Source organism: Pristiophorus japonicus, chromosome 7 (genome assembly GCF_044704955.1).
Source record: "Pristiophorus japonicus isolate sPriJap1 chromosome 7, sPriJap1.hap1, whole genome shotgun sequence".
NCBI classification, from domain to species: domain Eukaryota; kingdom Metazoa; phylum Chordata; class Chondrichthyes; family Pristiophoridae; genus Pristiophorus; species Pristiophorus japonicus.
Window position 1 is genome coordinate 207,866,406 of NC_091983.1, and position 19,417 is coordinate 207,885,822.

Sequence of the window (19,417 nt, forward strand, 5' to 3'; positions counted from 1 at the left end):
TGTCTGTGGACTAGGGTTGGGGCAATGTGATGCAGTGTCTGTGGAGACTCGGGTTGGGGCAATGTGATGCAGTGTCTGTGGAGCAGGGTTGGGGCAATGTGATGCAGTGTCTGTGGACTAAGGTTTGGGGCAATGTGATGCAGTGTCTGTGGACGCGGGTTGGGGCAATGTGATGCAGTGTCTGTGGACTAAGGTTGGGGCAATGTGATGTAGTGTTTGTGGACTAGGTTTGGGGCAATGTGATGCAGTGTCTGTGGACTAAGGTTTGGGGCAATGTGATGCAGTGTCTGTGGAGACTCGGGTTGGGGCAATGTGATGCAGTGTCTGTGGGCTAGGGATAAGGCAATGTGATGCAGTGTCTGTGGAGTAGGGTTGGGGTAATGTGATGAAGTGTCTGTCGACTAGGGTTGGGGCAATATGATGCAGTGTCTGTGGACTAGGGTTGGGGCAATGTGATGCAGTGTCTGTGGACTAGGGTTGGGGCAATGTGATGCAGTGTCTGTGGACTAGGGTTGGGGCAATGTGATGCAGTGTCTGTGGAGACTCCGGTTGGGGCAATGGGATGCAGTGTCTGTGGACTAGGGTTGGGGCAATGTGATGCAGTGTCTGTGGACTCGGGTTGGGGCAAAGTGATGCAGTGTCTGTGGACTAGGGTTGGAGCAATGTGATGCAGTGTCTGTGGACTAGGATTGGGGCAATGTGATGCAGTGTCTGTGGATTAGGGTTGGGGCAATGTGATGCAGTGTCTGTGGACTCGGCTTGGAGCAATGTGATGCAGTGTCTGTGGACTAGTGTTGGGCAATGTGTTGCAGTGTCTGTGGAGACTCGGGTTGGGGCAATGTGATGCAGTGTCTGTGGAGACTCGGGTTGGAGCAATGTGATGCAGTGTGTGTGGACTCGGTTTGGGGCAATGTGATGCAGTGTCTGTGGACTCGGGTTGGAGCAATGTGATGCAGTGTCTGTGGACTAAGGTTTGGGGCAATGTGATGCAGTGTCTGTGGAGACTCGGGTTGGGGCAATTTGATGCAGTGTCTGTGGACTAGTGTTGGGGCAATGTGATCTGGTGTCTGTGGACTCGGGTTGGTGCAATGTGATGCAGTGTCTGTGGACTAGGGTTGGGGCAATGTGATGCTGTGTCTGTGGACTCGTTTTGGGGCAATGTGATGCAGTGTCTGTGGACTAGGGTTGGGGCAATGTGATGCAGTGTCTGTGGACTCGGGTTGGGGCAATGTGATGCAGTGTCTGTGAACTAGTTTTGGGGCAATGTGATGTAGTGTCTGTGGACTAGGGTTGGGGCAATGTGATGCAGTGTCTGTGGACTAGGGTTGGGGCAATGTGATGTAGTGTCTGTGCACTCGGGTTGGGGCAATGTGATGCAGTGTCTGTGGACTCGGGTTGGGACAATGTGATGCAGTGTCTGTGGACTAGATTTGGGGCAATGTGATGCAGTGTCTGTGGACTAGGGTTGGGGCAATGTGATGTAGTGTCTGTGGACTCGGGTTGGGACAATGTGATGCAGTGTCTGTGGACTAGATTTGGGGCAATGTGATGCAGTGTCTGTGGACTAGGTTTGGGGCAATGTGATGCAGTGTCTGTGGACTCGGGTTGGGGCAATGTGATGCAGTGTCTGTCTACTAGGTTTGGGGCAATGTGATGCAGTGTCTGTGAACTAGGGTTGGAGCAATGTGATGCAGTGTCTGTGGACCAGGTTTGGGGCCATGTGATGCAGTGTCTGTGGACTAGGGTTGGGGCAATGTGATGCAGTGTCTGTGGACTAGGGTTTGGGGCAATGTGATGCAGTGTCTGTGGAGACTCGGGTTGGAGCAATGTGATGCAGTGTCTGTGGAGACTCCGGTTGGGGCAATGTGATGCAGTGTCTGTGGAGTAGGGTTGGGGCAATGTGATGCAGTGTCTGTGGAGACTCGGGTTGGGGCAATGTGATGCAGTGTCTGTGGAGTAGGGTTGGGGCAATGTGATGCAGTGTCTGTGGACTCGGGTTGGGGCAATGTGATGCAGTGTCTGTGGACTAGGGTTGGGGCAATGTGATGCAGTGTCTGTGGACTAGGGTTGGGGCAATGTGATGCAGTGTCTGTGTACTAGGTTTGGGGCAATGTGATGCAGTGTCTGTGGACTAGGTTTGTGGCAATGTGATGCAGTGTCTGTGGACTAGGGTTGGGGCAATGTGATGCAGTGTCTGTGGACTAGGGTTGGGGCAATGTGATGTAGTGTCTGTGCACTCGGGTTGGGGCAATGTGATGCAGTGTCTGTGGACTCGGGTTGGGACAATGTGATGCAGTGTCTGTGGACTAGATTTGGGGCAATGTGATGCAGTGTCTGTGGACTCGGGTTGGGGCAATGTGATGCAGTGTCTGTCTACTAGGTTTGGGGCAATGTGATGCAGTGTCTGTGAACTAGGGTTGGAGCAATGTGATGCACTGTCTGTGGACCAGGTTTGGGGCAATGTGATGCAGTGTCTGTGGACTAGGGTTGGGGCAATGTGATGCAGTGTCTGTGGACTAGGGTTTGGGGCAATGTGATGCAGTGTCTGTGGAGACTCGGGTTGGAGCAATATGATGCAGTGTCTGTGGAGACTCCGGTTGGGGCAATGTGATGCAGTGTCTGTGGACTAGGTTTGGGGCAATGTGATGCAGTGTCTGTGGACTCGGTTTGGGGCAATGTGATGCAGTGTCTGTGGACTAGGGTTGGGGCAATGTGATGCAGTGTCTGTGGACTAGGGTTGGGGCAATGTGATGCAGTGTCTGTGGAGACTCGGGTTGGGGCAATGTGATGCAGTGTCTGTGGAGCAGGGTTGGGGCAATGTGATGCAGTGTCTGTGGACTAAGGTTTGGGGCAATGTGATGCAGTGTCTGTGGACTCGGGTTGGGGCAATGTGATGCAGTGTCTGTGGACTAAGGTTGGGGCAATGTGATGTAGTGTTTGTGGACTAGGTTTGGGGCAATGTGATGCAGTGTCTGTGGACTAAGGTTTGGGGCAATGTGATGCAGTGTCTGTGGAGACTCGGGTTGGGGCAATGTGATGCAGTGTCTGTGGGCTAGGGATAAGGCAATGTGATGCAGTGTCTGTGGAGTAGGGTTGGGGTAATGTGATGAAGTGTCTGTCGACTAGGGTTGGGGCAATATGATGCAGTGTCTGTGGACTAGGGTTGGGGCAATGTGATGCAGTGTCTGTGGACTAGGGTTGGGGCAATGTGATGCAGTGTCTGTGGAGACTCCGGTTGGGGCAATGGGATGCAGTGTCTGTGGACTAGGGTTGGGGCAATGTGATGCAGTGTCTGTGGACTCGGGTTGGGGCAAAGTGATGCAGTGTCTGTGGACTAGGGTTGGAGCAATGTGATGCAGTGTCTGTGGACTAGGATTGGGGCAATGTGATGCAGTGTCTGTGGATTAGGGTTGGGGCAATGTGATGCAGTGTCTGTGGACTCGGGTTGGAGCAATGTGATGCAGTGTCTGTGGACTAGTGTTGGGCAATGTGTTGCAGTGTCTGTGGAGACTCGGGTTGGGGCAATGTGATGCAGTGTCTGTGGAGACTCGGGTTGGAGCAATGTGATGCAGTGTGTGTGGACTCGGTTTGGGGCAATGTGATGCAGTGTCTGTGGACTCGGGTTGGAGCAATGTGATGCAGTGTCTGTGGACTAAGGTTTGGGGCAATGTGATGCAGTGTCTGTGGAGACTCGGGTTGGGGCAATTTGATGCAGTGTCTGTGGACTAGTGTTGGGGCAATGTGATCTGGTGTCTGTGGACTCGGGTTGGTGCAATGTGATGCAGTGTCTGTGGACTAGGGTTGGGGCAATGTGATGCTGTGTCTGTGGACTCGTTTTGGGGCAATGTGATGCAGTGTCTGTGGACTAGGGTTGGGGCAATGTGATGCAGTGTCTGTGGACTCGGGTTGGGGCAATGTGATGCAGTGTCTGTGAACTAGTTTTGGGGCAATGTGATGTAGTGTCTGTGGACTAGGGTTGGGGCAATGTGATGCAGTGTCTGTGGACTAGGGTTGGGGCAATGTGATGTAGTGTCTGTGCACTCGGGTTGGGGCAATGTGATGCAGTGTCTGTGGACTCGGGTTGGGACAATGTGATGCAGTGTCTGTGGACTAGATTTGGGGCAATGTGATGCAGTGTCTGTGGACTAGGGTTGGGGCAATGTGATGTAGTGTCTGTGGACTCGGGTTGGGACAATGTGATGCAGTGTCTGTGGACTAGATTTGGGGCAATGTGATGCAGTGTCTGTGGACTAGGTTTGGGGCAATGTGATGCAGTGTCTGTGGACTCGGGTTGGGGCAATGTGATGCAGTGTCTGTCTACTAGGTTTGGGGCAATGTGATGCAGTGTCTGTGAACTAGGGTTGGAGCAATGTGATGCAGTGTCTGTGGACCAGGTTTGGGGCCATGTGATGCAGTGTCTGTGGACTAGGGTTGGGGCAATGTGATGCAGTGTCTGTGGACTAGGGTTTGGGGCAATGTGATGCAGTGTCTGTGGAGACTCGGGTTGGAGCAATGTGATGCAGTGTCTGTGGAGACTCCGGTTGGGGCAATGTGATGCAGTGTCTGTGGACTAGGTTTGGGGCAATGTGATGCAGTGTCTGTGGACTCGGTTTGGGGCAATGTGATGCAGTGTCTGTGGACTAGGTTTGGGGCAATGTGATGCAGTGTCTGTGGACTAGGGTTGGGGCAATGTGATGCAGTGTCTGTGGAGACTCGGGTTGGGGCAATGTGATGCAGTGTCTGTGGAGTAGGGTTGGGGCAATGTGATGCAGTGTCTGTGGAGACTCGGGTTGGGGCAATGTGATGCAGTGTCTGTGGAGTAGGGTTGGGGCAATGTGATGCAGTGTCTGTGGACTCGGGTTGGGGCAATGTGATGCAGTGTCTGTGGACTAGGGTTGGGGCAATGTGATGCAGTGTCTGTGGACTAGGGTTGGGGCAATGTGATGCAGTGTCTGTGTACTAGGTTTGGGGCAATGTGATGCAGTGTCTGTGGACTAGGTTTGTGGCAATGTGATGCAGTGTCTGTGGACTAGGGTTGGGGCAATGTCATGCAGTGTCTGTGGAGTAGGGTTGGGGCAATGTGATGCAGTGTCTGTGGAGACTCGGGTTGGGGCAATGTGATGCAGTGTCTGTGGACTCGGGTTGGGGCAATGTGATGCAGTGTCTGTGGGCTAGGGATAAGGCAATGTGATGCAGTGTCTGTGGAGTAGGGTTGGGGTAATGTGATGAAGTGTCTGTCGACTAGGGTTGGGGCAATATGATGCAGTGTCTGTGGACTAGGATTGGGGCAATGTGATGCAGTGTCTGTGGACTAGGGTTGGGGCAATGTGATGCAGTGTCTGTGGAGACTCCGGTTGGGGCAATGGGATGCAGTGTCTGTGGACTAGGGTTGGGGCAATGTGATGCAGTGTCTGTGGACTCGGGTTGGGGCAAAGTGATGCAGTGTCTGTGGACTAGGGTTGGAGCAATGTGATGCAGTGTCTGTGGACTAGGATTGGGGCAATGTGATGCAGTGTCTGTGGATTAGGGTTGGGGCAATGTGATGCAGTGTCTGTGGACTCGGGTTGGAGCAATGTGATGCAGTGTCTGTGGACTAGTGTTGGGCAATGTGATGCAGTGTCTGTGGAGACTCGGGTTGGGGCAATGTGATGCAGTGTCTGTGGAGACTCGGGTTGGAGCAATGTGATGCAGTGTGTGTGGACTCGGTTTGGGGCAATGTGATGCAGTGTCTGTGGACTCGGGTTGGAGCAATGTGATGCAGTGTCTGTGGACTAAGGTTTGGGGCAATGTGATGCAGTGTCTGTGGAGACTCGGGTTGGGGCAATTTGATGCAGTGTCTGTGGACTAGTGTTGGGGCAATGTGATGTAGTGTCTGTGGACTCGGGTTGGTGCAATGTGATGCAGTGTCTGTGGACTAGGGTTGGGGCAATGTGATGCTGTGTCTGTGGACTCGGTTTGGGGCAATGTGATGCAGTGTCTGTGGACTAGGGTTGGGGCAATGTGATGCAGTGTCTGTGGACTCGGGTTGGGGCAATGTGATGCAGTGTCTGTGAACTAGTTTTGGGGCAATGTGATGTAGTGTCTGTGGACTAGGGTTGGGGCAATGTGATGCAGTGTCTGTGGACTAGGGTTGGGGCAATGTGATGTAGTGTCTGTGCACTCGGGTTGGGGCAATGTGATGCAGTGTCTGTGGACTCGTGTTGGGACAATGTGATGCAGTGTCTGTGGACTAGATTTGGGGCAATGTGATGCAGTGTCTGTGGACTAGGGTTGGGGCAATGTGATGTAGTGTCTGTGGACTCGGGTTGGGACAATGTGATGCAGTGTCTGTGGACTAGATTTGGGGCAATGTGATGCAGTGTCTGTGGACTAGGTTTGGGGCAATGTGATGCAGTGTCTGTGGACTCGGGTTGGGGCAATGTGATGCAGTGTCTGTCTACTAGGTTTGGGGCAATGTGATGCAGTGTCTGTGAACTAGGGTTGGGGCAATGTGATGCAGTGTCTGTGGACTAGGGTTGGGGCAATGTGATGCAGTGTCTGTGGACTAGGGTTTGGGGCAATGTGATGCAGTGTCTGTGGAGACTCGGGTTGGAGCAATGTGATGCAGTGTCTGTGGAGACTCCGGTTGGGGCAATGTGATGCAGTGTCTGTGGACTAGGTTTGGGGCAATGTGATGCAGTGTCTGTGGACTCGGTTTGGGGCAATGTGATGCAGTGTCTGTGGACTAGGGTTGGGGCAATGTGATGCAGTGTCTGTGGACTAGGGTTGGGGCAACGTGATGCAGTGTCTGTGGAGACTCGGGTTGGGGCAATGTGATGCAGTGTCTGTGGAGTAGGGTTGGGGCAATGTGATGCAGTGTCTGTGGAGACTCGGGTTGGGGCAATGTGATGCAGTGTCTGTGGAGTAGATTTGGGGCAATGTGATGCAGTGTCTGTGGACTCGGGTTGGGGCAATGTGATGCAGTGTCTGTGGACTAGGGTTGGGGCAATGTGATGCAGTGTCTGTGGACTAGGGTTGGGGCAATGTGATGCAGTGTCTGTGTACTAGGTTTGGGGCAATGTGATGCAGTGTCTGTGGACTAGGTTTGGGGCAATGTGATGCAGTGTCTGTGGACTAGGGTTGGGGCAATGTGATGCAGTGTCTGTGGAGTAGGGTTGGGGCAATGTGATGCAGTGTCTGTGGAGACTCGGGTTGGGGCAATGTGATGCAGTGTCTGTGGACTCGGGTTGGGGCAATGTGATGCAGTGTCTGTGGGCTAGGGATAAGGCAATGTGATGCAGTGTCTGTGGAGTAGGGTTGGGGTAATGTGATGAAGTGTCTGTCGACTAGGGTTGGGGCAATATGATGCAGTGTCTGTGGACTAGGGTTGGGGCAATGTGATGCAGTGTCTGTGGACTAGGGTTGGGGCAATGTGATGCAGTGTCTGTGGAGACTCCGGTTGGGGCAATGGGATGCAGTGTCTGTGGACTAGGGTTGGGGCAATGTGATTCAGTGTCTGTGGACTCGGGTTGGGGCAAAGTGATGCAGTGTCTGTGGACTAGGGTTGGAGCAATGTGATGCAGTGTCTGTGGACTAGGATTGGGGCAATGTGATGCAGTGTCTGTGGATTAGGGTTGGGGCAATGTGATGCAGTGTCTGTGGACTCGGATTGGAGCAATGTGATGCAGTGTCTGTGGACTAGTGTTGGAAAATGTGATGCAGTGTCTGTGGAGACTCGGGTTGGGGCAATGTGATGCAGTGTCTGTGGAGACTCGGGTTGGAGCAATGTGATGCAGTGTGTGTGGACTCGGTTTGGGGCAATGTGATGCAGTGTCTGTGGACTCGGGTTGGAGCAATGTGATGCAGTGTCTGTGGACTAAGGTTTGGGGCAATGTGATGCAGTGTCTGTGGAGACTCGGGTTGGGGCAATTTGATGCAGTGTCTGTGGACTAGTGTTGGGGCAATGTGATGTAGTGTCTGTGGACTCGGGTTGGTGCAATGTGATGCAGTGTCTGTGGACTAGGGTTGGGGCAATGTGATGCTGTGTCTGTGGACTCGGTTTGGGGCAATGTGATGCAGTGTCTGTGGACTAGGGTTGGGGCAATGTGATGCAGTGTCTGTGGACTCGGGTTGGGGCAATGTGATGCAGTGTCTGTGAACTAGTTTTGGGGCAATGTGATGTAGTGTCTGTGGACTAGGGTTGGGGGAATGTGATGCAGTGTCTGTGGACTAGGGTTGGGGCAATGTGATGTAGTGTCTGTGCACTCGGGTTGGGGCAATGTGATGCAGTGTCTGTGGACTCGGGTTGGGACAATGTGATGCAGTGTCTGTGGACTAGATTTGGGGCAATGTGATGCAGTGTCTGTGGACTAGGGTTGGGGCAATGTGATGTAGTGTCTGTGGACTCGGGTTGGGACAATGTGATGCAGTGTCTGTGGACTAGATTTGGGGCAATGTGATGCAGTGTCTGTGGACTAGGTTTGGGGCAATGTGATGAAGTGTCTGTCGACTAGGGTTGGGGCAATATGATGCAGTGTCTGTGGACTAGGGTTGGGGCAATGTGATGCAGTGTCTGTGGACTAGGGTTGGGGCAATGTGATGCAGTGTCTGTGGAGACACCGGTTGGGGCAATGGGATGCAGTGTCTGTGGACTAGGGTTGGGGCAATGTGATGCAGTGTCTGTGGACTCGGGTTGGGGCAAAGTGATGCAGTGTCTGTGGACTAGGGTTGGAGCAATGTGATGCAGTGTCTGTGGACTAGGATTGGGGCAATGTGATGCAGTGTCTGTGGATTAGGGTTGGGGCAATGTGATGCAGTGTCTGTGGACTCGGGTTGGAGCAATGTGATGCAGTGTCTGTGGACTCGTGTTGGGCAATGTGATGCAGTGTCTGTGGAGACTCGGGTTGGGGCAATGTGATGCAGTGTCTGTGGAGACTCGGGTTGGAGCAATGTGATGCAGTGTGTGTGGACTCGGTTTGGGGCAATGTGATGCAGTGTCTGTGGACTCGGGTTGGAGCAATGTGATGCAGTGTCTGTGGACTAAGGTTTGGGGCAATGTGATGCAGTGTCTGTGGAGACTCGGGTTGGGGCAATTTGATGCAGTGTCTGTGGACTAGTGTTGGGGCAATGTGATGTAGTGTCTGTGGACTCGGGTTGGTGCAATGTGATGCAGTGTCTGTGGACTAGGGTTGGGGCAATGTGATGCTGTGTCTGTGGACTCGGTTTGGGGCAATGTGATGCAGTGTCTGTGGACTAGGGTTGGGGCAATGTGATGCAGTGTCTGTGGACTCGGGTTGGGGCAATGTGATGCAGTGTCTGTGAACTAGTTTTGGGGCAATGTGATGTAGTGTCTGTGGACTAGGGTTGGGGCAATGTGATGCAGTGTCTGTGGACTAGGGTTGGGGCAATGTGATGCAGTGTCTGTGCACTCGGGTTGGGGCAATGTGATGCAGTGTCTGTGGACTCGGGTTGGGACAATGTGATGCAGTGTCTGTGGACTAGATTTGGGGCAATGTGATGCAGTGTCTGTGGACTAGGGTTGGGGCAATGTGATGTAGTTTCTGTGGACTCGGGTTGGGACAATGTGATGCAGTGTCTGTGGACTAGATTTGGGGCAATGTGATGCAGTGTCTGTGGACTAGGTTTGGGGCAATGTGATGAAGTGTCTGTCGACTAGGGTTGGGGCAATATGATGCAGTGTCTGTGGACTAGGGTTGGGGCAATGTGATGCAGTGTCTGTGGACTAGGGTTGGGGCAATGTGATGCAGTGTCTGTGGAGACACCGGTTGGGGCAATGGGATGCAGTGTCTGTGGACTAGGGTTGGGGCAATGTGATGCAGTGTCTGTGGACTCGGGTTGGGGCAAAGTGATGCAGTGTCTGTGGACTAGGGTTGGAGCAATGTGATGCAGTGTCTGTGGACTAGGATTGGGGCAATGTGATGCAGTGTCTGTGGATTAGGGTTGGGGCAATGTGATGCAGTGTCTGTGGACTCGGGTTGGAGCAATGTGATGCAGTGTCTGTGGACTAGTGTTGGGCAATGTGATGCAGTGTCTGTGGAGACTCGGGTTGGGGCAATGTGATGCAGTGTCTGTGGAGACTCGGGTTGGAGCAATGTGATGCAGTGTGTGTGGACTCGGTTTGGGGCAATGTGATGCAGTGTCTGTGGACTCGGGTTGGAGCAATGTGATGCAGTGTCTGTGGACTAAGGTTTGGGGCAATGTGATGCAGTGTCTGTGGAGACTCGGGTTGGGGCAATTTGATGCAGTGTCTGTGGACTAGTGTTGGGGCAATGTGATGTAGTGTCTGTGGACTCGGGTTGGTGCAATGTGATGCAGTGTCTGTGGACTAGGGTTGGGGCAATGTGATGCTGTGTCTGTGGACTCGGTTTGGGGCAATGTGATGCAGTGTCTGTGGACTAGGGTTGGGGCAATGTGATGCAGTGTCTGTGGACTCGGGTTGGGGCAATGTGATGCAGTGTCTGTGAACTAGTTTTGGGGCAATGTGATGTAGTGTCTGTGGACTAGGGTTGGGGCAATGTGATGCAGTGTCTGTGGACTAGGGTTGGGGCAATGTGATGTAGTGTCTGTGCACTCGGGTTGGGGCAATGTGATGCAGTGTCTGTGGACTCGGGTTGGGACAATGTGATGCAGTGTCTGTGGACTAGATTTGGGGCAATGTGATGCAGTGTCTGTGGACTAGGGTTGGGGCAATGTGATGTAGTGTCTGTGGACTCGGGTTGGGACAATGTGATGCAGTGTCTGTGGACTAGATTTGGGGCAATGTGATGCAGTGTCTGTGGACTAGGTTTGGGGCAATGTGATGAAGTGTCTGTCGACTAGGGTTGGGGCAATATGATGCAGTGTCTGTGGACTAGGGTTGGGGCAATGTGATGCAGTGTCTGTGGACTAGGGTTGGGGCAATGTGATGCAGTGTCTGTGGAGACACCGGTTGGGGCAATGGGATGCAGTGTCTGTGGACTAGGGTTGGGGCAATGTGATGCAGTGTCTGTGGACTCGGGTTGGGGCAAAGTGATGCAGTGTCTGTGGACTAGGGTTGGAGCAATGTGATGCAGTGTCTGTGGACTAGGATTGGGGCAATGTGATGCAGTGTCTGTGGATTAGGGTTGGGGCAATGTGATGCAGTGTCTGTGGACTCGGGTTGGAGCAATGTGATGCAGTGTCTGTGGACTCGTGTTGGGCAATGTGATGCAGTGTCTGTGGAGACTCGGGTTGGGGCAATGTGATGCAGTGTCTGTGGGCTAGGGATAAGGCAATGTGATGCAGTGTCTGTGGAGTAGGGTTGGGGTAATGTGATGAAGTGTCTGTCGACTAGGGTTGGGGCAATATGATGCAGTGTCTGTGGACTAGGGTTGGGGCAATGTGATGCAGTGTCTGTGGACTAGGGTTGGGGCAATGTGATGCAGTGTCTGTGGACTAGGGTTGGGGCAATGTGATGCAGTGTCTGTGGAGACTCCGGTTGGGGCAATGGGATGCAGTGTCTGTGGACTAGGGTTGGGGCAATGTGATGCAGTGTCTGTGGACTCGGGTTGGGGCAAAGTGATGCAGTGTCTGTGGACTAGGGTTGGAGCAATGTGATGCAGTGTCTGTGGACTAGGATTGGGGCAATGTGATGCAGTGTCTGTGGATTAGGGTTGGGGCAATGTGATGCAGTGTCTGTGGACTCGGCTTGGAGCAATGTGATGCAGTGTCTGTGGACTAGTGTTGGGCAATGTGTTGCAGTGTCTGTGGAGACTCGGGTTGGGGCAATGTGATGCAGTGTCTGTGGAGACTCGGGTTGGAGCAATGTGATGCAGTGTGTGTGGACTCGGTTTGGGGCAATGTGATGCAGTGTCTGTGGACTCGGGTTGGAGCAATGTGATGCAGTGTCTGTGGACTAAGGTTTGGGGCAATGTGATGCAGTGTCTGTGGAGACTCGGGTTGGGGCAATTTGATGCAGTGTCTGTGGACTAGTGTTGGGGCAATGTGATCTGGTGTCTGTGGACTCGGGTTGGTGCAATGTGATGCAGTGTCTGTGGACTAGGGTTGGGGCAATGTGATGCTGTGTCTGTGGACTCGTTTTGGGGCAATGTGATGCAGTGTCTGTGGACTAGGGTTGGGGCAATGTGATGCAGTGTCTGTGGACTCGGGTTGGGGCAATGTGATGCAGTGTCTGTGAACTAGTTTTGGGGCAATGTGATGTAGTGTCTGTGGACTAGGGTTGGGGCAATGTGATGCAGTGTCTGTGGACTAGGGTTGGGGCAATGTGATGTAGTGTCTGTGCACTCGGGTTGGGGCAATGTGATGCAGTGTCTGTGGACTCGGGTTGGGACAATGTGATGCAGTGTCTGTGGACTAGATTTGGGGCAATGTGATGCAGTGTCTGTGGACTAGGGTTGGGGCAATGTGATGTAGTGTCTGTGGACTCGGGTTGGGACAATGTGATGCAGTGTCTGTGGACTAGATTTGGGGCAATGTGATGCAGTGTCTGTGGACTAGGTTTGGGGCAATGTGATGCAGTGTCTGTGGACTCGGGTTGGGGCAATGTGATGCAGTGTCTGTCTACTAGGTTTGGGGCAATGTGATGCAGTGTCTGTGAACTAGGGTTGGAGCAATGTGATGCAGTGTCTGTGGACCAGGTTTGGGGCCATGTGATGCAGTGTCTGTGGACTAGGGTTGGGGCAATGTGATGCAGTGTCTGTGGACTAGGGTTTGGGGCAATGTGATGCAGTGTCTGTGGAGACTCGGGTTGGAGCAATGTGATGCAGTGTCTGTGGAGACTCCGGTTGGGGCAATGTGATGCAGTGTCTGTGGAGTAGGGTTGGGGCAATGTGATGCAGTGTCTGTGGAGACTCGGGTTGGGGCAATGTGATGCAGTGTCTGTGGAGTAGGGTTGGGGCAATGTGATGCAGTGTCTGTGGACTCGGGTTGGGGCAATGTGATGCAGTGTCTGTGGACTAGGGTTGGGGCAATGTGATGCAGTGTCTGTGGACTAGGGTTGGGGCAATGTGATGCAGTGTCTGTGTACTAGGTTTGGGGCAATGTGATGCAGTGTCTGTGGACTAGGTTTGTGGCAATGTGATGCAGTGTCTGTGGACTAGGGTTGGGGCAATGTGATGCAGTGTCTGTGGACTAGGGTTGGGGCAATGTGATGTAGTGTCTGTGCACTCGGGTTGGGGCAATGTGATGCAGTGTCTGTGGACTCGGGTTGGGACAATGTGATGCAGTGTCTGTGGACTAGATTTGGGGCAATGTGATGCAGTGTCTGTGGACTCGGGTTGGGGCAATGTGATGCAGTGTCTGTCTACTAGGTTTGGGGCAATGTGATGCAGTGTCTGTGAACTAGGGTTGGAGCAATGTGATGCACTGTCTGTGGACCAGGTTTGGGGCAATGTGATGCAGTGTCTGTGGACTAGGGTTGGGGCAATGTGATGCAGTGTCTGTGGACTAGGGTTTGGGGCAATGTGATGCAGTGTCTGTGGAGACTCGGGTTGGAGCAATATGATGCAGTGTCTGTGGAGACTCCGGTTGGGGCAATGTGATGCAGTGTCTGTGGACTAGGTTTGGGGCAATGTGATGCAGTGTCTGTGGACTCGGTTTGGGGCAATGTGATGCAGTGTCTGTGGACTAGGGTTGGGGCAATGTGATGCAGTGTCTGTGGACTAGGGTTGGGGCAATGTGATGCAGTGTCTGTGGAGACTCGGGTTGGGGCAATGTGATGCAGTGTCTGTGGAGCAGGGTTGGGGCAATGTGATGCAGTGTCTGTGGACTAAGGTTTGGGGCAATGTGATGCAGTGTCTGTGGACTCGGGTTGGGGCAATGTGATGCAGTGTCTGTGGACTAAGGTTGGGGCAATGTGATGTAGTGTTTGTGGACTAGGTTTGGGGCAATGTGATGCAGTGTCTGTGGACTAAGGTTTGGGGCAATGTGATGCAGTGTCTGTGGAGACTCGGGTTGGGGCAATGTGATGCAGTGTCTGTGGGCTAGGGATAAGGCAATGTGATGCAGTGTCTGTGGAGTAGGGTTGGGGTAATGTGATGAAGTGTCTGTCGACTAGGGTTGGGGCAATATGATGCAGTGTCTGTGGACTAGGGTTGGGGCAATGTGATGCAGTGTCTGTGGACTAGGGTTGGGGCAATGTGATGCAGTGTCTGTGGAGACTCCGGTTGGGGCAATGGGATGCAGTGTCTGTGGACTAGGGTTGGGGCAATGTGATGCAGTGTCTGTGGACTCGGGTTGGGGCAAAGTGATGCAGTGTCTGTGGACTAGGGTTGGAGCAATGTGATGCAGTGTCTGTGGACTAGGATTGGGGCAATGTGATGCAGTGTCTGTGGATTAGGGTTGGGGCAATGTGATGCAGTGTCTGTGGACTCGGGTTGGAGCAATGTGATGCAGTGTCTGTGGACTAGTGTTGGGCAATGTGTTGCAGTGTCTGTGGAGACTCGGGTTGGGGCAATGTGATGCAGTGTCTGTGGAGACTCGGGTTGGAGCAATGTGATGCAGTGTGTGTGGACTCGGTTTGGGGCAATGTGATGCAGTGTCTGTGGACTCGGGTTGGAGCAATGTGATGCAGTGTCTGTGGACTAAGGTTTGGGGCAATGTGATGCAGTGTCTGTGGAGACTCGGGTTGGGGCAATTTGATGCAGTGTCTGTGGACTAGTGTTGGGGCAATGTGATCTGGTGTCTGTGGACTCGGGTTGGTGCAATGTGATGCAGTGTCTGTGGACTAGGGTTGGGGCAATGTGATGCTGTGTCTGTGGACTCGTTTTGGGGCAATGTGATGCAGTGTCTGTGGACTAGGGTTGGGGCAATGTGATGCAGTGTCTGTGGACTCGGGTTGGGGCAATGTGATGCAGTGTCTGTGAACTAGTTTTGGGGCAATGTGATGTAGTGTCTGTGGACTAGGGTTGGGGCAATGTGATGCAGTGTCTGTGGACTAGGGTTGGGGCAATGTGATGTAGTGTCTGTGCACTCGGGTTGGGGCAATGTGATGCAGTGTCTGTGGACTCGGGTTGGGACAATGTGATGCAGTGTCTGTGGACTAGATTTGGGGCAATGTGATGCAGTGTCTGTGGACTAGGGTTGGGGCAATGTGATGTAGTGTCTGTGGACTCGGGTTGGGACAATGTGATGCAGTGTCTGTGGACTAGATTTGGGGCAATGTGATGCAGTGTCTGTGGACTAGGTTTGGGGCAATGTGATGCAGTGTCTGTGGACTCGGGTTGGGGCAATGTGATGCAGTGTCTGTCTACTAGGTTTGGGGCAATGTGATGCAGTGTCTGTGAACTAGGGTTGGAGCAATGTGATGCAGTGTCTGTGGACCAGGTTTGGGGCCATGTGATGCAGTGTCTGTGGACTAGGGTTGGGGCAATGTGATGCAGTGTCTGTGGACTAGGGTTTGGGGCAATGTGATGCAGTGTCTGTGGAGACTCGGGTTGGAGCAATGTGATGCAGTGTCTGTGGAGACTCCGGTTGGGGCAATGTGATGCAGTGTCTGTGGACTAGGTTTGGGGCAATGTGATGCAGTGTCTGTGGACTCGGTTTGGGGCAATGTGATGCAGTGTCTGTGGACTAGGTTTGGGGCAATGTGATGCAGTGTCTGTGGACTAGGGTTGGGGCAATGTGATGCAGTGTCTGTGGAGACTCGGGTTGGGGCAATGTGATGCAGTGTCTGTGGAGTAGGGTTGGGGCAATGTGATGCAGTGTCTGTGGAGACTCGGGTTGGGGCAATGTGATGCAGTGTCTGTGGAGTAGGGTTGGGGCAATGTGATGCAGTGTCTGTGGACTCGGGTTGGGGCAATGTGATGCAGTGTCTGTGGACTAGGGTTGGGGCAATGTGATGCAGTGTCTGTGGACTAGGGTTGGGGCAATGTGATGCAGTGTCTGTGTACTAGGTTTGGGGCAATGTGATGCAGTGTCTGTGGACTAGGTTTGTGGCAATGTGATGCAGTGTCTGTGGACTAGGGTTGGGGCAATGTCATGCAGTGTCTGTGGAGTAGGGTTGGGGCAATGTGATGCAGTGTCTGTGGAGACTCGGGTTGGGGCAATGTGATGCAGTGTCTGTGGACTCGGGTTGGGGCAATGTGATGCAGTGTCTGTGGGCTAGGGATAAGGCAATGTGATGCAGTGTCTGTGGAGTAGGGTTGGGGTAATGTGATGAAGTGTCTGTCGACTAGGGTTGGGGCAATATGATGCAGTGTCTGTGGACTAGGATTGGGGCAATGTGATGCAGTGTCTGTGGACTAGGGTTGGGGCAATGTGATGCAGTGTCTGTGGAGACTCCGGTTGGGGCAATGGGATGCAGTGTCTGTGGACTAGGGTTGGGGCAATGTGATGCAGTGTCTGTGGACTCGGGTTGGGGCAAAGTGATGCAGTGTCTGTGGACTAGGGTTGGAGCAATGTGATGCAGTGTCTGTGGACTAGGATTGGGGCAATGTGATGCAGTGTCTGTGGATTAGGGTTGGGGCAATGTGATGCAGTGTCTGTGGACTCGGGTTGGAGCAATGTGATGCAGTGTCTGTGGACTAGTGTTGGGCAATGTGATGCAGTGTCTGTGGAGACTCGGGTTGGGGCAATGTGATGCAGTGTCTGTGGAGACTCGGGTTGGAGCAATGTGATGCAGTGTGTGTGGACTCGGTTTGGGGCAATGTGATGCAGTGTCTGTGGACTCGGGTTGGAGCAATGTGATGCAGTGTCTGTGGACTAAGGTTTGGGGCAATGTGATGCAGTGTCTGTGGAGACTCGGGTTGGGGCAATTTGATGCAGTGTCTGTGGACTAGTGTTGGGGCAATGTGATGTAGTGTCTGTGGACTCGGGTTGGTGCAATGTGATGCAGTGTCTGTGGACTAGGGTTGGGGCAATGTGATGCTGTGTCTGTGGACTCGGTTTGGGGCAATGTGATGCAGTGTCTGTGGACTAGGGTTGGGGCAATGTGATGCAGTGTCTGTGGACTCGGGTTGGGGCAATGTGATGCAGTGTCTGTGAACTAGTTTTGGGGCAATGTGATGTAGTGTCTGTGGACTAGGGTTGGGGCAATGTGATGCAGTGTCTGTGGACTAGGGTTGGGGCAATGTGATGTAGTGTCTGTGCACTCGGGTTGGGGCAATGTGATGCAGTGTCTGTGGACTCGTGTTGGGACAATGTGATGCAGTGTCTGTGGACTAGATTTGGGGCAATGTGATGCAGTGTCTGTGGACTAGGGTTGGGGCAATGTGATGTAGTGTCTGTGGACTCGGGTTGGGACAATGTGATGCAGTGTCTGTGGACTAGATTTGGGGCAATGTGATGCAGTGTCTGTGGACTAGGTTTGGGGCAATGTGATGCAGTGTCTGTGGACTCGGGTTGGGGCAATGTGATGCAGTGTCTGTCTACTAGGTTTGGGGCAATGTGATGCAGTGTCTGTGAACTAGGGTTGGGGCAATGTGATGCAGTGTCTGTGGACTAGGGTTGGGGCAATGTGATGCAGTGTCTGTGGACTAGGGTTTGGGGCAATGTGATGCAGTGTCTGTGGAGACTCGGGTTGGAGCAATGTGATGCAGTGTCTGTGGAGACTCCGGTTGGGGCAATGTGATGCAGTGTCTGTGGACTAGGTTTGGGGCAATGTGATGCAGTGTCTGTGGACTCGGTTTGGGGCAATGTGATGCAGTGTCTGTGGACTAGGGTTGGGGCAATGTGATGCAGTGTCTGTGGACTAGGGTTGGGGCAACGTGATGCAGTGTCTGTGGAGACTCGGGTTGGGGCAATGTGATGCAGTGTCTGTGGAGTAGGGTTGGGGCAATGTGATGCAGTGTCTGTGGAGACTCGGGTTGGGGCAATGTGATGCAGTGTCTGTGGAGTAGATTTGGGGCAATGTGATGCAGTGTCTGTGGACTCGGGTTGGGGCAATGTGATGCAGTGTCTGTGGACTAGGGTTGGGGCAATGTGATGCAGTGTCTGTGGACTAGGGTTGGGGCAATGTGATGCAGTGTCTGTGTACTAGGTTTGGGGCAATGTGATGCAGTGTCTGTGGACTAGGTTTGGGGCAATGTGATGCAGTGTCTGTGGACTAGGGTTGGGGCAATGTGATGCAGTGTCTGTGGAGTAGGGTTGGGGCAATGTGATGCAGTGTCTGTGGAGACTCGGGTTGGGGCAATGTGATGCAGTGTCTGTGGACTCGGGTTGGGGCAATGTGATGCAGTGTCTGTGGGCTAGGGATAAGGCAATGTGATGCAGTGTCTGTGGAGTAGGGTTGGGGTAATGTGATGAAGTGTCTGTCGACTAGGGTTGGGGCAATATGATGCAGTGTCTGTGGACTAGGGTTGGGGCAATGTGATGCAGTGTCTGTGGACTAGGGTTGGGGCAATGTGATGCAGTGTCTGTGGAGACTCCGGTTGGGGCAATGGGATGCAGTGTCTGTGGACTAGGGTTGGGGCAATGTGATTCAGTGTCTGTGGACTCGGGTTGGGGCAAAGTGATGCAGTGTCTGTGGACTAGGGTTGGAGCAATGTGATGCAGTGTCTGTGGACTAGGATTGGGGCAATGTGATGCAGTGTCTGTGGATTAGGGTTGGGGCAATGTGATGCAGTGTCTGTGGACTCGGGTTGGAGCAATGTGATGCAGTGTCTGTGGACTAGTGTTGGAAAATGTGATGCAGTGTCTGTGGAGACTCGGGTTGGGGCAATGTGATGCAGTGTCTGTGGAGACTCGGGTTGGAGCAATGTGATGCAGTGTGTGTGGACTCGGTTTGGGGCAATGTGATGCAGTGTCTGTGGACTCGGGTTGGAGCAATGTGATGCAGTGTCTGTGGACTAAGGTTTGGGGCAATGTGATGCAGTGTCTGTGGAGACTCGGGTTGGGGCAATTTGATGCAGTGTCTGTGGACTAGTGTTGGGGCAATGTGATGTAGTGTCTGTGGACTCGGGTTGGTGCAATGTGATGCAGTGTCTGTGGACTAGGGTTGGGGCAATGTGATGCTGTGTCTGTGGACTCGGTTTGGGGCAATGTGATGCAGTGTCTGTGGACTAGGGTTGGGGCAATGTGATGCAGTGTCTGTGGACTCGGGTTGGGGCAATGTGATGCAGTGTCTGTGAACTAGTTTTGGGGCAATGTGATGTAGTGTCTGTGGACTAGGGTTGGGGGAATGTGATGCAGTGTCTGTGGACTAGGGTTGGGGCAATGTGATGTAGTGTCTGTGCACTCGGGTTGGGGCAATGTGATGCAGTGTCTGTGGACTCGGGTTGGGACAATGTGATGCAGTGTCTGTGGACTAGATTTGGGGCAATGTGATGCAGTGTCTGTGGACTAGGGTTGGGGCAATGTGATGTAGTGTCTGTGGACTCGGGTTGGGACAATGTGATGCAGTGTCTGTGGACTAGATTTGGGGCAATGTGATGCAGTGTCTGTGGACTAGGTTTGGGGCAATGTGATGAAGTGTCTGTCGACTAGGGTTGGGGCAATATGATGC